Source organism: Apium graveolens, chromosome 11, assembly GCF_009905375.1.
Source record: "Apium graveolens cultivar Ventura chromosome 11, ASM990537v1, whole genome shotgun sequence".
Lineage (NCBI taxonomy): Eukaryota > Viridiplantae > Streptophyta > Magnoliopsida > Apiales > Apiaceae > Apium > Apium graveolens.
This window is the reverse complement of record NC_133657.1, coordinates 148,977,206-148,987,802: the sequence shown is the minus strand read 5'-3', so window position 1 is coordinate 148,987,802 and position 10,597 is coordinate 148,977,206.

Below are 10,597 nucleotides of genomic sequence, written 5' to 3'. Positions count from 1 at the left end.
ATACCTCAGTGATGGTGGTTGACTATTCTTATTAAATAACGTTGTTGATTCATGCATTCTCAAGACAAGACATCACAGATGGTGACTGATCACAAAAAAGAAGATCAAGCTGGAAGCAACTGTAGAGGAAATGATCTGGTGATCAGATAATGGGACTGAATTCAAGAAGCAGTTCTGATTAATATCTCTAATATCAAGAATATTTTGAGACATATTTAGAACCTGGAACTCCGTATCAGAATGGAGTGGTACAAAGGAAGAACCAGAACTTGGTTAAAGCTACAAGGAGAATATCAAGCTAATCTAGACTTTCTAAATACCAAAGGGTTGGAGCAGTCAAAATAGTTTGCAACAAGTAAGATCAAGCCTTGATCAGGATGTATACATGAAGACCACTAATGAGTTATTGGCCAACAGAAGCAAACACTAGATAACCTCAAAGTGTTTGGAGAGAATGTTCTACAGTTAGAATATTTTCCATGGCTACTCAGTGGAGTTTACAACCTACAGGGCATTTGTGGTTGATCAACAGAAGGTGATTGAAAGTCTAAGTGCACAGTTCAACAACTCAATGCTTCAAGCTGTTAAAGGAGAAATTGATGGTATTGATGATTCATATCCAGGCAGTGGAATGGAAATGTATAATACAACTCATTATTTCAATGAAGCCAGTCAGCAAGGGTAAGGATTTTCAGGAAATCCGAGCAACAACTTAGGGGGAGCAACAGAAGAATCAACTAGTCAGGCACAACACCACATTGAAAATCAGAGGACACTAAAGAACATATTTGCTGAGATAAAGGGTTTGATATTAATATTATTCCCAAAGTCTAGTTTTTAAGTGATCCAGATGGTGGAGTAATGATTAGCAGGGCTACTGAGTGCGAATGATTATTTCTCTAGTTTTCTATCTGAAGAAGAAACTAAGAAAGTTATAGAAGCTCTGATAGATCCGGATTGATTGGGTGATTGTAAAACAAGATGAACTCAATCAGTCAGCAAGAAAATTGTAGGGAAGCTGGTATCCAAACCAAATGAAAATACTGTAATTGGTACAAGGATAACCAGAAGTTAAACTGGATGATAATGGCATTGTTACGAGGGACAAGGCCAAACTGGATGCTAGGTTATAATCTGGAAGCAGTATCTGACAGAAAGCACCAGTGATGAAACTTGAGGAAATTATGACATATCAAGCACCTGATGCACCATTCTACCTGGAATTGGACTTTAGTAAGTTTGTACAAGTGCACTCCTGTTGGTGAGTTAAAAGAGGAATTCAATGCACCACAGTTCATGGACTTTGCAGTTGCAGATCTATTGGACTATGCATATCTCTTCTTCACAATCTCACTTCAGGTTGGTATGAACTGGTATACTACTCAAGAAATCATTAAGGACATGGTATGGCACTCTAACCGAAGTTACAGTTTAATATGAACTAGTAGAGTCGTCATATTAATAACTCTCTTATCACTAGGCACAAACATAATGTTATATATGTGCTCTGATATAATGATAATGTTATATGTTGGTCTACTAACAAAGACTTGTGCAAGATTATTTGCTAAGTAATTGCAGAGTAGGTATGGAGGAGCATGTTGGAAAGTTGCAATTCTTTTTGGGATTACTTTAAGCAGGCCATTAGAATAATTCTTTTAGGAGCTCAAGCAAGCCAAAAGAACAATTCTTTTAGGAGCACAAGTAAACCAAAAGAATGATGGCAATACAAGTAAGTTAAGGATCTTTTGAAGATGCAAAATTTGGAAGATTCTGAACATGCCAAGACCACTTATCAACAGAAACCACTAAAGCTTGATCATTGCAACTCAGGTAAGTATTACAAGCTATAGAGGTATGACAAGCTCACTCTTTTACTCAAATGCTAATAGACAACATGTAATGTTCTCAAGATGCCAAAGTGCAAGGTTCCAAGTGGATCCTAGAGAATCCAATCTTATAACTATTAACACAATTATTAGATATATTAAGGGACTATCAACTCTTGGAGTAAAGTACCCTAAAGATATTATGCTTAACATGTTTGGCTATATAGATACAGATTATGCAGGTTGTAAGAAAGACAGGAGAAGCATCTCTGAAGCTGTCAACATAAGTGACAGGAGAAGCATCTCAAGAAGCTATCAACTTCGTGGAAAGAAGATTGATTTCTTGTTATGATAAGAAACAACCTCAAATCCAACAACTCTGTGAACACTCTATGACAAGGCACCTTCACACCAGGTATCATTTAATTCGAGAGCATGTCTTTTAGTTAAAGGGTTACTGACAGAAATATTTATTAAATCACTTGATAAAGTTAATTTTTCAAGACTGGTTTGTAAGTGTGGGATATCATTCATTGATATTAGTTGGAAATCCCATCTGTAAGAAATTCTTAATATAAGTTCACAAGTATTAAATCTTCAATATTTAAAGGACTTGTGAATTTATCAGTAATCCAGTACCTCGTACTTAGTGCTACTATCTTGATTATCATGATTACAATGTCATATACATTTGTGGTAGTTAAGTATTATAGCATTAAGGTTAAATATTATTTTCATTAATTTAAATTATGACTGTAGACAATTCCATTCCATATCAGTCTCATAGTTTGAATTGTATTAAAATAATATGCAGCATAGATATTTGTATCTTGTATGAATAATTATGATACTTTTAGTATTAGTGATATTATTTAGAATATTTGTTCTAAGTAATCAATGCTTATTTCTAAAATCACTGATATTGAAAGTTGAAATATTTTCTAAGTTATGTTTATAAAACTCTCAATATTTTATATGCTTAGAAAGTATCTCTAAAATTACTAATTATCCAGAGAGTGATTGCCATGTATTTAAGTCATATATCCTATTGGTGATTATTCAAGGATAATTATGGAAATATTTAAGTGCTAGTATCTAACTCATAGATATTTAGCATTTATTTATTTAGTATTTATTTTGGGTAGTTTGGATTATGGAAATTGAAGCAATTCAATGATCTTATTTGCTCCATAATTCAAACTAACTTAAAATAAATAAGCAGCATGATTGATTATAACTAACTCTGTCAACAATTGATATCTAGTATATTGATTGTAACTTATGTGTTATAAGTTAATTATGAGATTTTGGTTTTAGTGAATTTAGCAATGCTTATATCTCAAGAATTCACTGAAATCAAAATATGATTATATCATGATTAGTTGTGTGTAAATTCTTGACTTATATCAGTTAATGATATTTAGTTAAGAGTTTAACTATGAACTAATTGTGAAGTATCAGTATTTGTGACATTACTTAGAACTCCTCTAAGTAATCAATGTTTATCCTCAGTCACTTATACTAATATAAAAAGTGTAAAATATCTCTAGAAGTACAACTATGGTCAATGAAGAGTTTGCTTTATTAGAAGTAACCATATGTTGTTCACCTAGAATAATATTTATACTTATTTGCAAATTCCTAAACACTTTGATAATAGATGCAATACTCAATGGATCAAAGTATATGGAACTTAGAATATTTTTCTAAGATTGCAAACAAGTCAATGTTGGTTAATGTTGTTTTATTTATCGAACCAATATTGTTTGAGATATTACAGTTGTTAGGAGTTAACAATTGTACGTATATGAAATTGAATGCTGATGTCTTTTTGATAGATAATTGGTATTTAATTCATTGATATCTTATTTTAATATTTAAAATAAGATGCAACATAATTTTTGGTATCGAAAGTACTTGACAAGTATCAGAAAATGATATATTGTTAATATTTTGTTGCAGGTAATTGTGAGATTTTAAGCTCTGGTAGATTTATATGAGTTGCTATATCTGAAAGATTCACTATAATTTAAAATCAGCAGTATAGTCATTCTTGTTAAGATTGTTTATCAACACACAATGTTGTTGATAATAATTTTATAAAAATAGATTATGGAGCTTTTGATATGAATGAGAACTGCTTAGACTTTACCCTAAGTGATCAATGATTTTATAAAAACTCATTCATATTGAAAGACAAAATGTTTCTTTCTCTTCTTAATACTGCTAGGTCATCAGTTTGTGTCTTATCAAATCATTTATCTTTTTAGGAATAAAAACAGACTTGTGCACTCGAACAGTTTTAAGAGAAAAATCAAACTTCTTTCTACATTGGTGATTGCTTATTTCATTAAAATCTTTTAAAATCACTATTGTACATCATTTCTCTCAAAAGATTTAATGCATAATTTTCATTCATTATAGATCTTAAGTGCATTTTATCTCTATATTGCCATATGCTCTGTGATACAGGTTCAGCCTCTAATGGCATTCTTTCATTGATAGTCATGAGGTTTAAATCTCACTTTTAAAATAAAACAGAATAATATAACTCAATCTTTAACTACACATTCCAATCCTTTACACCAATAAATCACTGATAAATAGTATATATCAACATACTTCTACCAAAACTAAGACACATAATTTATTTAATTAATACTTCCACAATCACATATTTAAATAATTCAAAAATACACGAGTCGTTATAGTAAAGGCATGAACTATGTCCATATTGATAGTGTACGGAATGCAAATGAGAGAGGATAGTGGATAGGCAAGGTGAAGGTTTGATCTTGTTCGGTGCCAAGCCAAAGTCCAATCCCAAAGGGCTTTTGAAGCATGATCGTGGTGTTGTTAAATTGTCGAGCTTGTTTGGAAGATCTAAGGAAGAAGATCAACAGTGGTCAAGCTTCAGGTATCGGGTTAGAATTGGAGCAAAGGTTATAGCTCTATTTGAAGGAACTCGATACCTAATTTTTCCCATAAGGTGAGATTGAGAACTTGATAAATTGTTATTACGTGCCTACCTTTAGCGGATACATTATATCAATTTCTTGTAAGGACAAGAAAGGTATTTCATTTTAAGAAATAAACAACAGTTGTTTATTCTATTTTAATGATAAGATTTGTAATGTTGCACAATTATTTAACAGTTTATATGTTCAACGATGACTCAAATCAAACATTACCTCTAGCATTGTCGTTTAAGCCATTTTAATGAAAAACGCATTTCTGAGTTACATACAGATGGATAATTGTATAAGTTTTATTTTGATCATACAAAATATGCGAACTTTGTCTCATTGGCAAAATGGCTAAAGCTTCTTTTACCTGATCATGTGAAAGGGCCACCGAACGATTAGGACTTATACATAATGACTTATGTGGTCGAATACGTATGATGGAAATGGGTGGCTTATACTAATTCATAACATTTACTAATGATTTCAGTAGATATAGATATGTGATTCTTATGAAGAACAAATCCGATTCTTTTCAAATATTCAAAGACTATAAGGCCGAAATAGAAAAGTAAACAGAGGAAAGTATAAAAGTTTTACGATTAGATCGTGGAGAAGAATACTTAAGCCTCAAATTTAAGAGTTTCTTGAAGGAGTGTGATATTGTATCACAACTTACTCCTTCTGGAACATCTTAATAGAATAGAGATTCTAAGAGGAAAAATCGTACCTTGTTGGATATGGTGCAATCGATGATGAGTCAAGAGGATCTTCCAATCAGTTTCTGGGGTAATGCTCTAGAAACAGCTGTATATAAACTTAACCAAGTTCCGACTAATGCGGTTCAAAATACTCTGTATGAGATATGGACTGATAAACGTCATAGCATGTCATTTATGAAATTTTAGGGACATGATGCGTTTGTGAAATGTTTAGCCTCTGACAAGCTTGAACCAAAATTAGATAGATGATATTTTTTGGTATACCCAAGTGAGACTTAAGGGTATAGTTTTTATAATTATTCCGAGAACAAAGTGTTTGTTGCTCGAACCGCTGTATTTCTTGAGGGAGAACTACTTTCTAAGAAAATAAGTGGGAGGACAATACATCTCGGTGAAGATCGAGAACCACATAATAATATTGAACCAGAGTTGGAACAAAATCAGGATGTACATCAAAATGTTAAAAGTAATCATGTTAAGGAAACACGAGTTGTTCATAGATCTAGTAGGATTCACCATGATCCCGGGAGAAATTATGGATTTCTCTTAACTTAAGATGGTGATATGATGCTTATGGATAATGATGAGCCTCTCACCTACCAAGATGTTATGAAATGTCCAGAATCCGAGAGATAGATGGAGGCCATGAAATCCGATATGGAATCCATAATTAAAATAAAGTATTGACTTTAGTTGATCCAACCGAAGGGGTAAAACCTATAGGACGCAACTGGGTTTTCAAGAAGAAAACCGACATGGATGGTAAAGTACAGACTTATAAGGCACGACTAGTGGAAAAATGTTTCAAACAAATTCATGGTATATATTATGTTAGGTCACACAACACTGTAGAAGGGGATTAAATACAGTGTTTATACAATCAAATCGATTTAACACAAATATGTAACAAAGATCAAGTATATTCAATAAACTATGTCACAATATGAACTGTTGTTCTCTCTCAGTGATGAACAAATATCACTAAGAGTTGCTAGGTAACAATGTATAATCTTCTCGATAATGATAACACATATAGTGTAAACCCTAAGTCTGTATTTATATAGTACACAGTTACAAGATATATTCTAATTGATATGGAATATAATTCTGTCTCCTAAAATATATCAATCGGATATCTTCTACAAGTCTTCCAGTCTTCTAACTCTTTTCATACATATCTTCTTTTATTTTAGTCTCGATCTTCTACTGTAAATCAGCTTCCTTCCTTATATGAAAGTCTTCCTGTACTTAAGTTCTGATATTAAGTTCTGACTTCCAGTAAGTTCTGACTTCCAGTAAGTCCTGATTTTAGTAAGTCCTGATATGTCATGTTGTTAAGTTCTGAAAACTAAACACAAATTATATTAGACATTACATCTCAAATATATCTAACAATCTCCCCCAACTTGTAAATTATGCAAAATATACAAGTTAATAGATTTGATGATGTCAAAAACATTTAAGTACAAATACAATAAGAGTTTAACTAGATAACTAACTACAACTTACAGTCCTTGTAGCTTTTACCCATCTCACTGAGTCAATATGAATCCAAAGTGATTCTTGACAAAGCTTGATATCAGCTTTTCTTCTTTATTCCTCAGGACTTGAGCTATTGTAGTCTTGACTTGCTTCATCTCTTCATTCTGACTTCCAATCTGGTAGATTACAGTCCTTAAAGCAGAGATATGGTTTCTTTCTAAACCATCATCCAGCCTTATTACCCTTGGATGAGAAGAATCTTCATTGTAGCATTGACATTTCTCCTTCAGAATCACTTCAAGTTTAGCAGAATCCTTCTTCATTGGAATTTCACTTCCATCATCTTCAACAATATTAGGAATGAATTCTGTAACCCTTGAACCAGAAATTCTAGCTTTATCTCTTATGGTCTTCATTATGAAATTTGACCATCTCCTGGTAATATCAGACTTTACCTCTAAAAGGTAATGAAAGAATTGAAGTTCTTTCAGTGATTTGTTTAGCACATCTGATTCTGACATTTGATATGTTCTTCCATCTTCAAGAAATAGAATCAGATTTTCCTTGACATTGTGCTTATGAAGAGCATCCGGTACCACTTGAATAGAGATAACCTATCAAGGTGTTCCTGTGTAACATCTTCAAGAGGTTTGTCAGTTAGAAAAAATGGATCTCTAGTATCAACTTCAACTCCTGTCTTGATTTTAGCTTCATCAGAACCTAGTCCAGCCCTGTCTCTTGGTTCTCTAGCATTTAACCCAATAGTCATGAAATCAGACTACAATTGGCTTTTCTTTGGATCTGATGGTTTGACATTTTTCCATAGAAGTTTCTTTTTATCAGCTACTTTCATCTTGTCTAAATCAACTTGAGCTATGTCAGAGGTTGTCTTTGATTCTTCAGAAATCTTCCTTCTTTTCAGAGTTTGAACAGTTTCATCTTCAGCAAGAGTATCATTAGTAACTTGAACCATTTTGCACACTGGTTTCATCAGGATTTGAGGAATTTTCATCTCCAGTGGCTTGGTTGGTTCATCAACTTTTCCCTTCCCTTTGTTTTTGGGATCAATCTCAGTATGTGATCTAGTCTTGGGCTTTGATGCCTCAGTATTTGACTTTTCCTTGATCACAATGCCTTTTACCTTAGGCCTAAGAGTTTCTTTGCAACAGAAGCTTTTGGCTTTAGATTTGCCTTTTCAGCTTTAAATCTAGCTTCTTCCTTCTTGAGATTTTCTAAATCCATTCCAGGATTATGCTTCAGAATAATCTTCTAGCAATCTCTTCATCAAGTGTCTGAATCTTGGGATCCTTGTAGTAGACTGTAGTCTGCTTCCCCTTTAGCTTCAGAGTTTGCAAAAACTTCTGAGAATCTTGACTTCCACCTTGTATCAGAACATCAGGCTTTGTCATCAGATTTTGCTCATCAGAACTTGATATCAGATTTTGATTATCAGCACTTGCTATCAGATTTTGAGTTTGAGCAGCTTCAGAACTTGTCTTCTTTTGAGTAGAAGATTTGCTTGCATCAGTATTTAGTTTTCTTGAAGAAAACTTGTTGCTCTGCCCTTGACCTTGATCTTTTCCATGACCTCTACTCTTATCAGAGTTTCCCTGATCATCACCTTTATCATCCTTCTTTTTCAGTATCTGGGTGATTGAGCATTTAGACTTACTTACCTTCTCCCCCTTTTTGGCATCATCAGTTAGTAGGAGAGAGAGAAGAAGTTCAACTGAAGATTGAATTTCATCCAATTGAGCTTTCTGAGAGGCTTGATTTTGTAGGACCTTAGTATTTTGGGCCTATTGCTTCTCTTGCATCTTCTCAATGGCTTCAACTTTCTCATAAATTGGCTAATAAACCTCTTTTTATCAAGCCTGGTCTCCATATCCAGCTTTTCAGCTTTTTCAAGAAGTTTGTCAACCTTTTCATGAGTAGCAGAGTGTAGACCTTGAAGATTTTTGGTAGACAGAGATGTGACTTTGAGTTCTTGAAATCAGAATTTGTGAACAACTCATCAGCTTTTCCAATATGGTCTGTCAGTACTTTGGAGCTTGGAATGAAATCAGTTTCATTCCACTTCTTGGTCCACTCCACACCTCTATGAGTATCTTCCCAAGGAATAGGAGCATCTTGTTCAACAAATTTGTGGATCAATGCCTCCTTTCCAAGAATAGGAGCTGGAGTATGTACTGAAATACTGTCTTCAGAACTGGAAGAAGACTCATTATCCTCTGACAGTACAAGAGTATATGAGGCAACTGGAGATTCAGGAACAACTTCATCTAAATTCTGATCATCAGAATTTATCTCCAGAATAGGAGTTGTTGGTATCTCAGCCTATAGAATAGGAGAATTGACTGTTGTTGGCTGAGCTGCTGTGGTTGGAGCTTCCAGATAAAGAACAATTGGTATATTCCTATTGTGAATATCTATTTCAGAACTTGCAGCTTATTCTTCAACATTATCTGTAGCTTTTTCATGAATATGAGAGACAGGAGGTGTGAGCACAGTATCTTGAGCAGTGTCAGGAGCTTGAGTTGGAGATGGCAAAGCTTCAAGTACAATTGGCTGTGAGATCAAAGATTCCTGATCCTCTTCCTCAGCTTCTTCAGTATTCTCTGATGGAGGCTTAGCCATGTGCCTTCTTGCTCTCATTTTCTTTAATCTCCTTGATAGTGAAAGAGTTTCTTGATCATCAGAACTTATAGTTCTTTTCCTCTTCAAAGTACATGAACCCTCAACTTCATCTAAATTCTGATGGGTTGACTATAACAACTCGTATATTTTTATTATTTAAATGTGTAATTGTTAAATAATTAATAAATAAAATATGTGTATTGGTAGTGTCAGCAGTGTATTGTGTGTTACTATTTTTATATGTGACTGTGGATGTATAGGGATTATTTACGTAATAAATAGTGAGTGGTATTATTCTGTTCCACTTTAAAAAAATGGATTTAATTGCAGATTTATTTCCATAAATATTTGGATAATCTCTAAAATTGGTTTTATAATTTTATAATTACAGTAATTACTTTTGAGACTTTCTAAAATTGAGAAATTAATATTTCATTAATTATTTATTTTTTAAATGATTTTAAATTATTTTGGGAATTTTCGGAGTTAGTTTCACCCGCGGGTTGTTTCGTTTAATTGTTAAAAGCGGGTATAAATTGCATTTCAGAAATCATTTTAAAATTTTGAAAAATAACGTTTTATTTGCTCCAGGATATTTCTAACATTTTAATACTATTTTGGTAAATTTCTGAATTTGTTTAAGCGCGATTCGGTTCATAATTGCGAGTGCCGGAATAAACCGGGCCTTAAACGGTTCGTATTTATCCTGGTAAACACGTGTTAATCTATCAGCAAAGGAGATTGATACGTGTTAACATCACAACACTTCTTTTGCTACGTGGCCTCTTAGCACCACTCGGGTTCCACTCGGGTTTCTTCCCCCTCTCACCCGAATCGATCTCTCATCTCAGTCTCTTCTTATCTCTCTATCTCGATCTTTTCCTCTCTCTCTCCCCGGTTCTCTTTTCTTTCTTCTCCTCTCTGTTCATCTCCTTTCTCGACTGCCCCCGCCACGTATTGCTCC